A 19,673-nucleotide genomic window follows, 5' to 3' on the forward strand; every position below is an offset into this window, starting at 1 on the left:
ACATGACATAGCCAGCTCCCTACAAAAGGTATAATCACTAGGGAGCCAAAGCTGTTACTCCAGCCACAGGCAAGCTCTCTTTACAGCACTTCATTATTACAATGCTATTTCAAGGCCTTTGTGGTATGAAAGTAAGAAAGCGCATGGTAGCAATCAACTTCATTGGCCAACAGGCTGAGAGACATCAGCACTAACGTTCCTGGGCTCTGCAGAAGTTCTCTTTGTCAACTGAACTGCATAGGCTGGAAAAGAACAACATTTTTCTATTCTGTTGACGTTTTCTATCTCCTTCCATCTGGCAATAGTATATAACAATTAAAACAGGAAGTGGAGATGAGGCTCTGAAAGTTTAAGATGTGGTTATTGTCTTCTTAAGAAAACATAAGCAAGAAAATCCACAACCCTAAGTGTATTCAGGTACTTAAAGTCTTACTAAAGCAATTCAGAATTAGGCATCTAGCTGCCTCTCAAAAACCTACAGATTCTTTTAGTGTGCAGGTGCTGCCATTTCCACTCCTTTTAAATTTCTAAGACAACAAGGAGCATCTGTGTAAGTGGCTTTATTCTCAGCACTGCCAATTACATGTTGTTCTAATTAGAGTCAAAGAGAGGTGTGGGCTTTCATTTCCCCTAGAAAAAGCATTATCAAGTGAAATAAGGTATTTGATTGCAGCCTTCTCACTTTATTCAGCACAGGCGTGGGGTATCAAAGATATGAATGCACCTTTGGAAGAGAGAATCAGGAAAAAAGGGGGAGCTGATCTTTTGTGCTAAGAACAGTGTCACAGCTGTTCAGTTGTCTGGGTGTACAACAGGGATGAAGGGAACATGGAATGAGAACACACCAAGCATAGCTTCCTAAAACATGCAGTTCAGAAACTCTCCCTACATTTGCACAGTAAGAAGTAACAACTCTTATTAGTGATATCGTCAACAAAAAAGGTCATCCAAGGCCAAGATTCATCACACACTGCTGAGTGACAGAGCACTGTCATAGGGACCAGAGAGGTGAGGAGTCTACTCCAAAAGCTAACAGGGTGTGGGCCTGGGCACCAGGTCTGGGTGTCCTTATAGTGGAGCAGGGCTGGGCCAGAGGGACCCTAAGATACCTCCAGCCCCAACCAAGCTGTGGTTATGATGTCATCATCTCCTGTCCAATGCTCAGAAATTCCCTTTCTCATGCTGCTACTGAACTTGGCTGCTCCAAAACAAAACGTAGCTTTTTTTTTTTTTTTTTTTTTTTTATCTTTTTGTATCAAATGAAGTTTATTTTTTTAAAAAGCCATATATATCACAAATGAAATGAAAAAGGGAATTTAAGTCAACAGGGAAATTCAGAGGTTGGAAATTCCTAGTAAAGATTAACTACAGGGTCTAACTGCATAGAAAACTATTCACCTCTGCTTTCTCATCCCTATTAACCATCAAATAAGCCTGCAGCTACATATTTAACTGAAGAAAACTATAAGTAGAAAACAGAGGTTGTTCAAGTCAAAGATCAGCCCTTGTTGCAGCCCCAGCATCTCCTTGCAAGTAATACTGTCAGAGCATAAAATAATGTTTTACTCCTCAAAGTGCATTCAGGACACAGCACAACAACACACCACTTCTAACAAAACAGCAGAATAATTTTCCATCAAAATTCATTTACCCACAGCTATAGGATCCCACATATTCAATGGAAAAATAGGTTCCTCTGTAAGACTGTTTATTCTCTTAATGGATTGAGTTCTTTAGGAAGAAATTCCTATTCAGCTATCTGTGTGGTTACAACAGATTGCTAGTTTTTAGATTTTTTATTAACTTTATGAAATATAGCACGGTCATTTAGAATCAGCAATGAATTACCTGATTGGAATAGATCTGACTTTTGTTATGCTCTGCATAATGCCACTAATTTAAGTCATCACTAGTACATGAAGTTAAGGCTTGGCATTAAAATTACAGAGTCATTAAGGTTGGGAAACATCCACCTACTACCAAAATTGCCCACTTAATCACATCCCTAAGAACAACATCTACCCTTTCCTTAAAGGCCTCCAGGGATGGTGACACCACCACCACCCTTGGCAACCAGTTCTAATGCATTACCACTCTTTTGGAGAAGAAATTCTTCCTAATATCCAACCTGAACCTCCTCTAGCACAACTTGAGGTCATTCCCTCTTGCCTTATCATTAATAGAAGAGCTCACCTGAGAAAACATCATTTAGAATAGGAATTAATTCCAATTATTGAGTCTTTATGACTTTGAGATGCTTTCTAATTATCTGCAGAAAAAAATAAGAATAAAATTGCTGGTTCTCATGAAAAATACAGTACAAAGTTATTCAATGAGCCACCATAAAACATCAGTAAGTTCAGCTAACATCAGGCAGATAAGCACAAAGAACTTTTTCAAGAAAAATTTTTAAAAAGGGACATACTCAGAAGTTATAACAACATTACCTCATGGTCCAGCTGCTTGCATTGTACGTTCAGCTTTTTTGAAATGATGCCAAAATAAAGTAAATTTGAATATTATCTGCAGTGGAGTTCTCTGTGGAGTAATCACCAGAATGCTTTTCATTATAATACAATTATATCATCAGCTTCTAATGATCAGAATGCTGAGCAGCTGATTATTTTCATAATGCAATTACTTCATAACAAACATTTTAGAATAGTCAGCTGCATTCAAAGAGTTCTCTGGAAATACCTCATTTGTCTGATTACTCATGTGATGGGAACGCCTTTCTCCTGCCCCTTTCCAAATGCTCACCTGCTTTCGCTTTGCTTCAATGCTAACTTAGACACAATAACAAACACTCAGGGGGAAGGTGGGCTGTTTATCTGGATATGCAGACTGATGGGCAGATTTTCAAGGTGAGGCAAATGAAATTATTCGCAGATATTTGCCCTTGCCATTTTTAATGCCTGTAAGGCCCCAAGGTATGCATATGAATGAGGTGTTTGAGCACGGGTTTTATTTGCCTATAAGCGCAGGTAGCTGATGTGATGCTCTGTTGCATGCACACCCAAGAACTTGACGTGTCTTGTGGGTATTTTTACATACAGAGATTTCCGAATAGTTGCTTTATACCCTCTGGTCCACGCTCTCAGTATGAATCTCTAAGGCTTTTGCTAAAAACTGCTGCATTTCATGTTTATTTTCAAATAACAGCGATCCTAGTGGTACTAACCACAGAAGGCAATATAAAAGCCTTCAGTTGTTGGTTGCTCAGCAAGATCATTTATACACAGGTGCTGGAATAAAAACAATTAGCATTTCTAGAGACTGTCAGAAGAGAAACTAAATCCCTATGTGCAAAGATGAGTTATCCTTACATTTAATCCATCCGTTTTACCAGAATCACTGTCTTAAACAGAGGAGGCACAGTGAGGGCGTTAACCTGTCTCACTGTTGAGACATTATTTCTTTTTAAAAGTACTGTGCTGAAGTTCACAAGTCTTAAATGAGAGGGCCAAGAATAGGACTGCATGTCTAGATCCCAACCCCTCTCCCAGTCAGGTAAACATGTTACCCCTGGGGATCGATAACTCAAGGTGAGAAGTTACAAAAGCAAAGCTTACAGGAAAGCCTACTGAAATGTAGGCATAATAAACATGATATTTACTTGAAATGGGATCCGAATTAAATGTGTATATGCGAGTCCAATGAGATTAACATTGTAATTAATATTGTAGAAATTGTAATGGAAATAGATATAGGTCTCTTGTTGTAAATTTTGTCTGTGTCGTTTTGTGTGGATAATTTACCTGTTTTAATTTCTTTATACTGGAAGCATGCACATTATCTGCTTTACTCAAAAGGATTTCTTAAGAATATGAAAGAAGAATAAATGTGTAAATGTAAACTATTTCAGGTTAAAATTTGATTGCCTGTAGAGGAATCCGCTCTGCCTAATAATGTGGAATATTACATTGGTCAAAGTCATGTATTCCATACCTGGGTTTCTCTACAGCTATTAGCACCTCTGCATTTTAGTTGTGTCAGGCAAGTGATGAAAAGGAAGCTCAGGCTAGGTTTTTAAGTAGCATGTTACCCTGCATGCATTTTTAGCATTTTCTATACCAAAAATACATAAATAAATAAAGCCATTGATAAACATTCCTGCCTGTTCTTTATTGTAAGAATTATGGATCTCACTTAGGAAAAATGATTTGTTTCAAAGCAGTTTCCCCCTTCTTTCTGAACGTCTTGAGAAATTGCTTCTCAATATCTAGTATAGATATCCCCTGCATCCCACACAATCTCCTTCAATATGTGACATGTTGTTCTGCCCAGTGGGGGACTTCACACCAGGAACATAAAAACAAATCAACAGCATGTTTTGTCTGCAGCTCAGATTCCAATCCGTTGCGTTAAGCTAGTTGAATTGGCTCTTTGCACACATCCACTTATGGATTTGGAGAACATCTGTGAAAGGGTTTATCTGAAGTAGTAGGAAAAGAAAAATGACAAAATACTTGAGAAGAAATGAAACAAAGTACAAACTGAGTTCAGAGGGAGCTTTTGTCTGGGTTGTGTATAAACATATACATCCCGCTGGGGTGGATTCTTATGGGTTATGAGAGTGCAGGAGAGCATTTTAGGGAGCTCTAACTGAAGTTGGGGTTGCTCATTTCTGTGGCAGTGGGGTTGGAATTATACCTTTGAGGTCCCTTCCAGCTGAAGTCATTCTATGTTTAGCTGTGGAAGGTACAAGCATCCATCCTCAGTGCATCCACTGCTGGGTTACAAACATACATGGGCTTTGAAGGTGGAAAATACATCCTGGTGAATCAGTGCAAGCACTTTCTTAAACCTTGAGCCAGGCTGCCCCTGGCTGAGCAGTAGGGAAGATGCTGCCTTTTTCCTCCTGCACTGGCAAGCAGATTTGGTAAAAATAGATCTAAGTTCTTACGGATTCTCCTTCTTGGGGTTCTCCTTCTCAACTGCTCTTATTCATAGCAGCTCTGGGAGACTGTTAGTTGAACGCCTTCCCATTTTCTTCAGCACTTTAAATCAAGCCATTTTGCATTAGTCATTTTTACACTGTTTTTTAAATGCGTCGTCACCAAAGCTTTGGCTGCATTTTTAACACAAAACTTGCATTTGTGACAAGTAAAGACCTTAGATGGTTATTTTGGAAATATTTTGGTTAAAATGGCCAATTTTTTTAATAATTAGCAGAGCAAACTTTTCTTAACGTTTAATCGTAGAATTTTTCAGATTGGGAAAGACCTTAGAGATCATTACATCTATTTCAGGAAAAAAAAAAGAAAAGAAAAGAAAAATACTTTAGACCTTCCCAAAATAGCATGGGAAATATCTTGATGTAAAATGGTAACATCACATTCTAAACAAACTGGCCAACATACAGTAATAAAAAGCATCCATATCTTTCTCTTGGTGCTGTATGTGGCAGTTACTTAATGAAGCATGTCACTGATTGCGTGCAAGAGAAAAAACACCCTGCACAAATCTTCCTCTTTTCACTCAGCTGGACTTTTGCCACTGATTTCAAAGGCAGCATGCTATCCCATAATTAGAGAAAGCCAAGCAAAAACCAGAAAAATAGGTCAGCATGTTCAAAACAACCACAACTTGATGCTTCTGGCCAGTTATTTTCATACACTGTGATTAATTTAAATTAATTTAATTTAGCTTGTTTTAATAATTGTGTAACTTTTATCCGGATGTCCATGCCAGATGGCTCAACCAGGCTGAAAACTGGAAAGATGCTGTAATCATGGCAGTGCAATAACATTTATTTACTACAAATCTGACTGTCTCCAATTGTTATCAGAGCTTTGCAATAATGTGCTTTGCAGGAAATCATTTCAGTGAATTTCCCTTTTATTTCACACTACCTTTTTCCTCTCTGAAACTATTTCAGTAAAAATGGTTTTTAAATGCAGTTTTTCCTTTCCTGTGTCTTGTGACAAGTCTGCCAGGTTGCCCAGCTCTGGCCTGTGCCTACACAATACTGCAAATCATCATAGAATCACGTAAAGTCTTAGGTTAAAAGGGACTTTTATTATCATCTAGTTCCAACCCTCTGCCATGGGCAGGATTGCTAAACACTAAATCAGGCACCAGGTCAGGTTGCCCAGGGCTTTATCCAACCTGGCCCTGAAGATCTGCAGGTGTGGGGCATCCACATCATCTCTGGGCATCCTGTTCAGCACTATTCCAGGATTAAATTGGTGTCAGGCTCCATTCTGCCAACTGTAATCATCGCCTGGATGATATTTATGTTTCAGGAATTCTCTCCTAACTCCAAGGTTAAGGGATTAATATATCTTCATGTTACTAATTGTCAAAACTGTGGGCATACTCTACCTTAAGTTCTTACACAAAACCTTTCATTATTAGAGGTGGAAAATCAAGAGCTTGCTGTTTCCATTAGAGACAGCTCTGATGTTATATTTCTTTTGGCTTGTTTCAGCTTATTTAATGTACAATCACACATGGTAAGAAGAAAAGTTATTTTAGCTGTAGATGCAAAATTAGTGGCTTTTAATGATCTTCTTCACGGACCTGCAAGTATGAATCCCATTTGCTCATGTGCACCCCAGATTTCATGCCGAAGCACTCCCATGTTTTTTGAGAAACTGAGCAAGAAACTGTGAATGCCCTATCCCTGGAGGTGCTCAAGATCAGGTCGATCAGGTTTCTGGGCAGCCTGACCTGGTGGGGGCAGCCAGCCCATAGCAGGGAGGTTGGAACTGGATGATCTTTGAGATCCCTTCCAACTCAAGCCATCCTATGATTCTTTGATATAAGAAAGATTAAAATGGTAATTAATTATCATTACTATTTCTGGAGGGAAACACCTGAATTATGGATTGACATTGGTGCATTTGGGTCAATTTCTCTTCATTCCTATTTTGTTGCAACTACTACACTGCACGTGATCTGCCCTGGCAGTTTGCTACCTCACCTGGCTGCTCTCAGGCAAAGGGAGGACTGACATATGCCAAAATCATGGCTGTGCAAACTGCAGATAGTCCTGGTCTGGAAGGAAGCCTCATACCCATTCTTTGCATGCAAGACAGACAGATACTCTATTCCTGCTCTCAAACAGATTGCAAGCAAAACTCATGACAGCTCATGCTGGAGCAGGACCAGCAGCCCAACACTCCAACCAAAATGCTGACTCAAGCTGTATACAGAAAATATGGACTTTCCAGAAAAATCAAACACTGCTGCTTCCTTACAATCCAAATAGAGAAAGAGATAACAATAAATACATATCTATGAGTATGTCAATGAAAGTACTTGCAAAGCTTTTGCATTGAAATTAAGTACATCCATTAATATTCATTTATTTGAAGCAATTGATGCTTTTATTCAAATCCATGTCTTTCTAGCAGAGATTCAATCAAGTGCTTTTATCAAGCACACCACTTCTACGTGTGCTGAACTGTTAGTCAGCTAACTGATAATTGTTATGAAGGTTTTTGGTAATGGGAAGTTTTCATTGCAAAACAGAGCCAAATACTCTCCTCAGTAGAGTTGAAATCAACTGATTTGAGAATTCATTAACATGGGCCAAAAGCTACTTGCATTGAAATCAGATGAGTGGGAAATAACTATGCATGATCAGGACCCCACACTCTAATTACAATTAATCAGTTATCCGGTGTATTTGGCTGCTCTTTTTCTGTTACAAATGATTGCAAATCGTACTGATTTTCTTGCATGCCTATTTCTTGTTTGCAATAGTTTGATGACTAATTTAAGCAAACACATTTCATCTGAAGATGTGTTCATGCACTATTTATTTAGATTTAAGAGGTTTTTTGCTTTTCCTGTATGAGGCCAGCTAGTCTCCCTCCTTTGATACCATGTCTGGAAATTTCAAAGGAGGGATGATTCAAAAAGAAATGACCCTAATGAACTGGGCACACTCGCCTTATTGTGTTTGTTGACTAAGTGAAAGGTGTATGTTTTTTTATTTTCCTTTCCCTCTCACAAAATTGTCCATTAAAAGCCACAGGGAAAAGAAAGATTAAGAAAAAGGTAGAAGACAATAACCAAAAATAATAACATGACCATTTTTCTAATTGAAAAACCAATGCTAGTATGTGCTGGTAAATATCTCTTTTCAAGAAAAAATAGTTTTGTTAAAAAAAAAGAATCTAATAGGAGGTTAATGAATTAGGAATGAAAAATAACATATAATAGCATACATGTAAATATACAGATACACAACAGCTTTTCACTGGGTAAACACCTGATTATACAACACTCAATGATAAAAAGGAACACAAGCTTGGCTGAGTTGAGCAGCCATTTAAATTCTAAATGAAGGTTTGTAAATGCTGATTTTACAGCAGTTAAGCAGCTCTAGACTCACTCTCTCAGGAATGGTTAAATTAGGATATGATCCAGTGCCCATTTAGTGTCAATGGAAAAATTCCCCTTGGCATGAATTGACTTGGGTCAAGAAAGAAAACAATGAAATGTAAAACTGCAGCATCAGTTGTATAGGAGGCAACTTCTATGTCAAGTCAAGCCAGTCCATAGGAGGGCTCTTGTTGTATATGCATAAGCCCCAGTTAGATAAACACAGATCTGAATAGCTATTGAAGCCAGAGGTATGGCATCCTGACATTTTGTGGAGGATTTTTGAGAGACATTTAGGCTTCCCTTTTCTTATAGCTCTAAATTCTATAGTTTACCTGCTTCCAGCATAACATAACATTTAGCATTTCAGCTTCATTCTTGGCATTCACAGTTTTAATTTAAATATTTTAGGAAAATGTAAAAAAAAAAAGTAGAAAAAAAATAAGAACTTTCCAAATATATTCTATCAGATACTTAATTTCTCTTAATTATAAGATGGTTAACTTGCTTCTCTAAGTGCTCTGGATGTCTCAGACTTCTGTCATACTGAATGCTTAGTGTTACCTCTTGGCTACCTGATAGTGCACCTGCTTCTAATTATATGCAGATTCAAATGACAATGCTTATGTGACTTCCAGTGCTGTCTTTCTGACCTAAAGCTCTGATATAAAACAGTTGAAATCAATTAATCATGCATCTCGATGTCCTAGCTTAGGCATTGTGGCCAAAAAAAACCAGAAACTGAGGCCTCATGCTTATGAGTTTGGCCATTACCAGGGATGACCGCATGAATATTTTAATATGAAGTGATTTTGAATTACAGTGGTATTTTCTTTTTCATAATTCCCAATCTCCCAGGTTACTGTATCAGTAAAAATTTGGAGATCGATTTAGAAGTTAGTAACAGCCTCATGAAACACCTAATTCTGTGATTTAGAATCATGGAATCATTAAGGTTGGAGAAAATCTGTCAGATCACCAAGTCCAACCCCAACCCCCACCATGACTACTGACCACGTCCCTCTGTGCCACATCTCCAAGGTTCTTGAACATCTCCAGGGACAGTGACTCCATCACCTCCCTGGGCAGCCCGTTCCAACACATTGCCACTCTTTTGGAGAATAATTTTTCCTAACTTCCAACTAGAAATTTCCAGTCATCTAAAATGTGATTTTAAACATATAAAATATTTTCACTGAGCATCACATTCTTTGAATTAAGATCATTACACATTGTGATGTCATTGCATCACAATGACCGTAGAAAACATTCAGCTACTGATAGAAACAATATTTTTCAAAAGAATTCATTACATGAATAATTCAATGAGCAAGAACAGGTAGAATACAACAAAAGATATATTTTTTTTGCCAGAAAAGTATAGATGTGGCAAGGTGGCATGAGTTACACGGGTTAGTGGGCATGGTGGGGATGGGTTGATGGTTGGAATTGATGATCTTTGTGGTCTTTTCAAACCTTACTAATTACATGGTTCTACATTTCTATTAAATACATTTCTTTTTCTTATCATGCATCTCATTTTAGTAGCTAAGTATTTTCTGCATGTTGGTGGCATGTATGAAGTAAAGCTCGTCACAATACATGCTTGCACGTGGCATTTAGTCCCTATGCATAAATTATTACTGCTGTTACTTTCAGAGCAGAGGTACATCAATCCTAAAAATACCTCCTCGTCCTCTCCTACTGCCAGGTGTCTTCATCTGCATGCTGCCAGATCTGTGGGCATGCTGCCAGGATGCTAGGTCATGCCAGAAAGCTCTGCATTCCCACCAGCCCTCTCGATCTTGACAAGTGGAGATTAACGGATGCTTCAAGTCCCCTTTTGATTTACATAAACCATTTTGAAGTGACATGATTAAAGGTGGCAGTGCAGCAGAAACTGCATAAGACTGTGTTACTAAACAGCTCTGCATCTACAGAAAATAATTAAAACACACTCCTGGCAATAGCATATGCAGAGTGGTAAAAGGCAGCCATTCCTGGTGCAGAACAACTTTACTAACACACCAAAACTATCTGCTGTGTTTATTTTGGCATCATTTATTTATACTTTATCTATTAGCTGACACAGAAATGTAATTGGCTGTCTCAGCTATGCTAGATGTGAGATAATACTTCCCCTGCTACATTCAAATCACATACAAAGACATGCACAGACTTATCCTGTGAGAATGTCTGGACTGAAATGCGAAATAAATGCTTGCTTCATTATACAGTGGCTTCCAGCTTTTAATACTGGTTGGTTAAAACCCTTACAAGCCCTGGGAGTGAGCTTTGGGTTGAGAGATTCCTAAACGATACTCTCCACATCTGCCCTTCCATTACATTCTCTGTTCATCTCATCCACTAATTGCTGAGAGCAACTGCTGCTTTCTAGCTATTTATTACCATTTTCAGCAGAACACAATTGACCTTATATTTGCAGAATGCTTCTTTTGACCTGTCTGCTTCAAAGAAAGAAAGCAACAAACTCGGACCAGTTGATAATGGTGAAACAGAGGGGGAAATATAGTGGTAATGATGAAATGGATATAAGAATACTTAGGCTGCGTTTTAATTTAGTTACGGTGTGGTTTGCATCGAACAAAATTCCTCTCAGGAAATTTTTTAAGCTTACCTCTTCAAAGTAAATCATGTCATGATTCACTGTATGTCACACAGCCAGTTTTCATAATCTGTGTGTGAGATAAAGTAGAATCACACTGAGGCATGCAGCCAGTGGACAATTGCAAACTATGATCCCTCTGAAAATGGGCAGAGAAATTCAATTAATGTTCTACTTTAAGAAGAATCAGTGAGGATGTCATTGTATTTGTTCAGAATAGGAAATGACATTCATGATATCAGCATTCAGCTCCCAGTATAGCTACATCCCACTGGAGGTGACCTTGTTAACAAAAAGACAGTGATTCCTCTCCAGTTGTGGCTTACTGTGTTGATTCATTCCCATTTCTTCATTACAGAGTACTGTGATACCATAAAACCAAATCTTTAGGGTAAAATATTTGGTGCTGAGCACCTGCCATCCACACTGTATGTGTTTAAGATATTTTTATGCTGGAGTAACACCTATCCACAAAACACAATATCTAGCTGCTACGTCAAGGCTAACATAAGAACTAATATGTTCTAAATGAAGTTGAGTTACTTCCAAATCAAGTGGCTATCCAAACTGAACATTGAACCTTTTGGGGCCTGACCAGAGACACAAGAGGAGAAGTAAATATCATCCATGGATTATGAAACATCTCTTCATGTGGCAGTGCTTAAATATTGTACAAAATACACTTCTGGCTCTGTAAACTGTGGTTGCATTCCACACTGGCAATCTGAGAAGATTTCAATGCTGTTTTTCACACTGTATGATGATTTGCATTAAAACCAGTTCTTTCTCCCCAGACTTAACACTGTTTTATTTATTTTTTAGGTAGGGATCCACCTGTAGGATGGCATTAGATACCTTATGCAGGCTCTGTTGAAACTATATTTGCTTATTATATATGGCATGTTAGAAGGCTTAAGGAAACTTTTACAGAAAAAAGAAAATCAACTGCAGTTGCCAATATTTTCAGCCGTATGGTCCTAATTTACCCAGACTCAGAGATCAAAACACAGAGGGAGAGAATGCTGAAATAGCTTGCTAATTTATAAATTTCATAACAGCATATGCAAGATGGAAAACAGACCCTTACCCACTAGTAGTATGAGTGCAAGCAAGGCAAATTAACAGAAGATGAATGCATGATTTCCTAGTGAAATTGCATAGTCCAATGGAAGTGGGGAAGATATAGGTCCTTCTGTCTTCATCCCATTTGTCCCTACCAGCGTGTGAGCCCTCATCTCACTAGGAATGATTCAATTCTGTTTTTTGCAAGTGAAGAGACATCCTTGCCTCCTTACTTGAACTGATTGCAACTAAGGCTAATTGATTGCTGGCACACTGGTTTTCTTCACATTAAAATCAGACTTTTTTCCACTCAGGCACTGTGGAAAATACACATACAGACCTGTGGGAGTGCAGTCAAACTTCAGAAAATGAAATGAAAACATCACAGCTATTTATAGGAAATTTCTTGATGAGTGTGGAGTCATGAGTTGGACTGACTCAGTTTCTTATCATAGAAATCTTTTTTCACATTTTTGCTTGAGTTTCTACATTTTCATGTGCAGTTATTGACATCTCTGACAGAAGGCAGAGGTGTTTGATTTGTCTTTGCATAATTTACTCTATAAGCAGATAATGGGAGAAGGAAGACTCCCTTGGGGACTGAGGGGACAGTTTTTCAAGGTGGGAAATCAGTGCTGGAGGAAGGGACCTATCCTGCAAGGACATGAGGAATAAGGAGTGTGTCTTCAGTATCATTTGTCTCAATAGATTTAATATTTGCAGATACAGAGAGCTCTCTTGTTGTAGTTGAGTATTTTTGTGGTGCAATTAAACATAGTGATAGTACTTACTAAGCTTTGGGGGTCTGTACTTGTAATTGAGCACAACTTAAGTTTTTGTCCATGTCTTTTTGAGGAGATGTGTTTCTGCTCTGATGATAGCCTTGTTAGTTAGCCCTAACAACCCCTTTGAAGGGAAGACATCATCCTTCAAATTTTCTTTATGTTCCTTATTTGTATTCCTTTCAAGGTAACAGCAAAAGATGCACAAGGGAAAAACAATATCCTTTGCCATTTATTCTTCCTCATTTTACTTGTATTTAGGTTGAATTCCCATCTTTTTAGTTTTATTTCAAAATGCTTTCTCAGAGTAGTTCCAGAAAATAAAGCATGTGACTTCAGAAGAGAGCTGTAATTTTCCAAGTGGAGCATCTGGTCTTCTGGTAGTAAGCACTGCTAACACTGCACGAAATGGAGACGGAAGACTAATTATCACACCACTGAATTGTGAGAAGAAACCACAGAACCACAAGAGGATTAGCCACTACATGCCTAGTTGGCCGAAAGGCATTTTATTCACAGATGAATTTTAACAGCAAAGTCAGCTAGTGTCCAGAGAATACAGCATTTCCATAGCAGCCAGTGGCACGAGATAGAAGAATTTAGAAGTCAAACAGAATGGAAAACACAAAGCTCCAGAAAATACTCTGATGCAGCAAGACAGCCCATCTGCACAAATGACTTCATAGCACAAGAAATTGTCCCACAAGAAAATCAGAGGAGATGCAAAAGGATGGTAGAAAAATCTATGCATCTTTGCAAGCACACACTCCTTATTTTCTTGGAACAAATGTTCATTTGCTGTTTTACAAAGTATGGACAAAATGTTAGAATCATCACAGAATCATAGAATTGCTCAGGTTGGAGAAGTCCTTAAAGATCATTGAGTCCAACCACAACCTGACCATACTACCCTAACTCTAACAACCTTCCACTAAATCATGTCCCTGAGCACCACATCCAAATGGTTTTTAAACACATCCAGGGATGGTGACTCAAACAACTCCTTGGGGAGCCTATTCCAGCGCTTAACAATCCTTTCTGTAAAGAAGTTTTTCCTGATATCCAACCTAAACTTACCCTGGTGCAACTTCAGGCATTTTTTCCCATTCTGTCAACAGTGAGAAGAGACCAACCCTGCTCTCACTGCAATCACCTTTTAGGTATTTGAAGAGAGCAATAAGGTCTCCCCCCAGTATCCCTTTCCCCAGACTAAACAGCCCCAGTTCCTTCAGTCTCTCCTCATAGGGCACATTCTCCAAGCCCTTCACAAACCTTATTGCCCTTCTTTGGACCTGCTCCAGCACCTCCATGTCCTTTCTATACTGAGGTGCTCAAAACTGAACACAGTACTTGAGGTGGGGCCAAAAAATCATAGAATCATTAAGATTGGAAAAGACCTCTAAGGTCATCTAGTCCAACCATCCATCTAGCACCAATATTGCCTACTAAACCGTGTTCCTTAGTACTACAAATCAGAATGGTTCCCTAATTCACCTCTGCAAAGGTGTTCAATTTGACCACTCCTATGTTGTATCAATATCTCTCTCTGCTATGGATTTCCTTTTGCTGTGGGAGATGCTCACGGCATTTCTGACACCTTCCAAAATAATCCCAATGTCAAGACTGTCCCAGAACAAGCACCTGGAAAGAAAGGTCGTGTTACCTTGAGGTGAATTTTATATTTAAATAATTCTTCACAGGAAAAAAAACATGATGAAGAATATAAGAAACCCCAATAACTTCCAACACTTTGGTGTTGCAATCTGTAGTATTATGTACTCCAAGAGACTCTTAATCATTTTGGATTATTGGTCCTATACCTACTCTGCTCGAAGTGGTTGTGCATGATTCAGTACTCATTAAAAGCAATTTTTTTTTCATCTCAAGCTTTTTAACATTTCAACTTTGAATTGAGGAAATATTTCAATACAATCAGCACTGAACCCCCATTATTATTTTTTTTTACCAAGACTTTCTTATCACTAATTGTCCTTTATATTTTTCTTTCATGATGGTTGTGCTTCTCAAAATAACAGAACTTTGAATGCTTGGCTGCCACTAGCTCTGATTGTGTTTCAGGCAGCAATGGTTAGCATGAAGAACTTCATTCGGCATAGAAAATAAATAAATTCCCACATGCATTTCAGTGCCTCCCAAAAACCATCTTTCTATTTACAATGGGGTGACCTGAATTACCTTTTTATGTATATAGATGAACTAAGACTCTGCAGGTAATCAAAAGACCATTGCACAATTTTAGATGCAGATCTCTGAACAGAGTGGCAAGAAGTCCAGAATTTTGATTAGTGGAAAATTCATGTTTCAAAATATATTTTCCAGTCTGATGCAGCACAGAATTAATATTTTGCAAATGTGTTTTCAGTTACAGATACAAAACAAGCCCTCTCCTCCCCTAGAATACACTGACGGTCTTGTGCCTAGAGCCCTATGCTGAGCTGCAGGATGGCTGAAGTCAAACTCCTGGTTTGCTTAAATCATATAAAATTATAGAATGGCTTGGGTTGGAAGCAGCCTCAAAGATCACCTAGTTTCAATCCCCTGCCATAGGCATGATTGCCAACCACTAAATCAAGCACTAGACCAGGTTGCCCAGCTCCCCATCTAACCCTTTTTTTGTGCGTTCTCTTCTCTGCTGCCCCATATTGAGTATCATTTTGGACTTTTGCCAGCATAGCAGCACGTCTTCCTTTGGAAACTACTCAGCAAGGCACAATAACAACTTACAACCCCTGTACCTTCATGAGATGTGCCCATTATTACACTATTTGGTATAGTTTTTACCCTTTATTTTTAACATTTTATTACTGCAGAATCACTCCCATCATCAGCCACTGGTGGTCTGCATCACAATTTCTTAGAGCCTTCCACTCTTGCTTATCAATTGAAAAAAAAACAGATGTGTTGTTCCACAGCTCTAAGTCACAGGACTTAGAGTACATACTGGAAATGATTATATATATATATATATCTATATTTATTTAACTTTAATTTGGAGGAAAGTCATAGATGGGGTAGAGAAGAAATAATAAATCTGCATTCTGGAAAAAAATAGCAGCTCTCGTGGTTTCCATCAATAAAATCAGGAAGGAAGGCCTTAAGACATGAACATTTAAACAAACAAGCTGAAAAACTTAAAGAAAAGACAGTGGGAGCTCTGAAAATAGTTGCCAGCTTTCCAAGAAAGCCTCCTTTGTTTGTTTGGATTGTTTTTGTACAGTAAGGCGGCAGGGAGAGAGAAAGCATTTTAAGCAAGGGCCCCCTAACCACATGGGTTGAGGTGGGAGACTATGCTTTCATGTCGGTTACATGCAGAGAAATAATTATTTAAAAGTTTTAATGAGGAAGCTGTTCAAAAATAAACAGGGGGCAGAAAAACAAAGAGTAGTAACAACCGAAATGGAAAGCCTCTGAAATGTGAAGCTCTAGAGAAAGAGTAAACAGGAAAAAAACCTCACTGTTAGATATTTGCTTAACATAGGAAAAGTTCAGCAGGAGGAGGTTGCCCAATTCTCTTCTTATTCATGCCTTCCGTACTCATTCAGAGCTCAGCGACATCCACAAATCTAAAAGCCCTTCTCTTCTGGTTCCTGAACACTGTGCTTTATAATCTGTGATTTTTCTCCCTCCATACTCTTGCAATAGCCAAAAACTCACATGGAACCTCCTGGCTTGCAAGCAGGTGTGTCTTCCTAAGTTAAACACTTGAAGAAGAGGAGTGAAAATATATTACACATTATTTATTTTTTTTTTTCCCCATATTTCATTATTTGTTTCATTTCTCAAATTTACTGAATCACTGCATCTTGCATCCAGTTCTCCTTTAAGATTAATGACCACGAGTAAGCCTGCATATCCACCTCAACTGCCATTTCTCAGTGTGAATTTTAGACTCTGCTTTACAGATTTACTGCGCCCTAACTTGCTATCATTAGTTCTGTGCTAGGATGCCCTTTTACTTTCAATGCTCTCAGACGTAGGATTTGAATTTTGGGCAGTCTGCTGTAGAGCCAGGAGTTGGACTCGATGATCCTTGAGATCCCATTCAACTCAGGGGATTCTATGATTTATGGCAGTTTTTGAATGTATGCAAAAACGTAATCCAACAGACATGCAGCAAAGAAATTGTTGGAGAAAGAGCCAGCCACAAAGCTGATTTTTCACATCTTATGTAGCTTATGAAAATCTCTGCATTTTATTTGCTAGCTGAGCAAAAAGGACCAAGCTCCCCTGCAATATTTCATTAACTTTGAAGGAGAGACACCACTCTGTTCATGCACTATTTGATATTTAGCCATAGATTCCACTGTCAAATGCTAGCATTCTTTCTATAGTAACAACAATTCATGTTAAGAATTCACATCACCACTTCATTTGTGGAAGCTGCATCCCTGGAGGGATTCAAGGCCAGGCTGGATGTGGCTCTGAGCAGCCTGGTCTGGTCTTTGGCAACCCTGCCCATGGCAGGGGGGTTGAAACTAGATGATCATTATGGTCCTTTTCAACACAGGCCATTCTATGACTATATGATTAATAATTAATTGTGCTTTAATTGGCTGTCATGAATTCATTTGTCCTTTTATCTGCTATAATGATTCTGTGGAGTTGTTACGACTCTGCAAATATGACAGGTGAGTTTGACTTCAGTGCAAAGATGTTACAGCACTGTTGCTGTTACAGCTGAGGTGACTGGAGAAGTAGTCTTGTAGTGGGAGGATGAAAAATAAAACCATCACACACAGCCTTCCAGCATTTCACAGCATGATCATCTCACACCAGAGAACAGAGAGGTGTAGACCAGTCAACCTGAATGGTGACTGCAGTCTACAGAAACAGCTGTTCCTGTAAATGAAAATAAAGTGTAAGTGAAGAAAAAAAGAGCAAAGGAGCAAAAAGATGCTGCCTGTAAAACAAACAAGGTAAGCTAACTGGAAGGTCAGGCAATCTGCCACGCTTAACTGAACTCTCAGGACAAGTCATAAGTTCAAGATGGCTTATTGCAACGCAGTCCTGATGCACCACACAAATGTGTCAGGTCATCCTTTATAAAAGGTGCATAACAGTTTTTGGGTGTGGAGCCACAGCAGGTTGGAATTAAAGCAAAGAGCTCTTCAGATGGCAATCCTGGAAGATATGGTTTGTGCTTGGAGTCCAGTCCCCTGGCACGGGTACCTGGCACAAGATGCATAAGCCCTGCAAAATTTCACATCCCTTCTGTCACTCTCCCACCTCACAAGACAAATTCCTCTGCCAAATGCCCTACAAAAAAAAAACACAGATACGTGCTCAAAATGCTAAAAGCCACAAAACTGTATGGAGGCATATAAAAATAGATATTTTTAGCTCTAATACATAGCTTGATGTATATATATTCTGTAAAATATACTCCTTACTACTGTTCTACTGAATTTTCCATTGGAAAATACATGCAGTGAACATAGCAGCATGTCCCAGGCTGTATGAACACCAGCCACTGACTTTTGTACGAGCAAGTTGGTGGCAGATTTGATCCAGGTCAGCAGTTAGAGCTAGAACATCCAACAAAATTACACAATTTGGCATGCTCCTTCCTTTTCCAGTCTCCTGAATATTCAATGTACATTACTCCTAGCAACGCGAAAGTACAGGCTTTGGGGGGAGATTTAGCTTTAATTCTGGATTTTCTAAATCCTACTCTGAAATAGCCTCACCTCTTTTCAGCATATCTCACATGTTTCTTTGAAAGAAGTCAGAAGCTCCTTTTGAATGGTGCAAACTTTTCTTGCATGGACCCAATCAACCTGAGGGGTGGATGTCACTTTGCTCTGTTTGCAAGGAAGCAAATTCCCATGGCATTTTCCTATTCTTTCACTGTTGTTTTTCCTGAACTTGGATAACCTTGGGTTGAGTCCCTCTCTCTATTTGCCATTTCTAACTTGCTTCCTGCATTTATTATTATTAATACAATAGTTTGAAATTGCATTTTAAAAAGGCTGAAAACACAGAGATTTTATGACATCCCCAAGTACTTCTGCTACTGTTTCTTGAGAAATGAAAAGGAAGGGAAAATAAATTCTACTCTAATGTCTTCAAAAGACACCCCAGGGGTCCTAAGGGAATAAATAGATCTAAATGCCAGAGGAAGTCAAAGAAAGAATGAAACTCCATTCTGTTACAGGATTTATCTTTCTTGCAACAAACAGCAGTGAAAAAGTTCCCAATTGTTTGTGCATCTGTGTGTATTGCTGCTGTTATATCCCATTTCACTGGGTTTGTTGTTTCTAATTTCCTCTTGAAATGAGAGGGCCAGTCTGACACTGCAAAAGATTTACAGAGTTTTTAGGCTGCAAAGACATCCTGTGAGTTACACAGTTTCTGCCTGCAGCTCCCCAGCCACCCGCAGGGCACCCTGCATGCACCCAAATAAACTGCGCTCCCCATCTTCACACCAGAAAGTGTGGAGAGTTTTTCTCTTGGCAGCACAAGAGCAGAGCATTTCTTCCTGAATCACAGAATAAGGGGGGGAGGGAAAAACAAAACAAAACAAACACAAAGAAGTACAAATAAACCAGCAGCAAGGAGCTTTTGTCCCCTCAAAACAAGTGAGATACTGAGGCCCTGAAGAGTGTCCAGAGCAGAAGCCTTACGAGGAGCTGCTGAGGGAAATGGGATGGTTCAGTCTGGAGAAGAAGGTGATCAGGAGAGACATTATAGCTTCCTGCAACTCCTTGAAAGGAGTGAGGTGTGGGTCAGACTCTTCTCCCAAGTAACAACAATAAGGCATAACAGCCTAAAGTTACACCATGGGAGACTGAGATTTGATGGCTAGAAAAATTTATTCTCTGAAAGAATGGTGGAATCGCTGTCCC

The sequence above is a fragment of the Lagopus leucura genome, unplaced genomic scaffold (assembly GCF_019238085.1).
Source record: "Lagopus leucura isolate 7727_CA_CO unplaced genomic scaffold, USGS_WTPT01 Super-Scaffold_100004, whole genome shotgun sequence".
Classification (NCBI taxonomy): domain Eukaryota; kingdom Metazoa; phylum Chordata; class Aves; order Galliformes; family Phasianidae; genus Lagopus; species Lagopus leucura.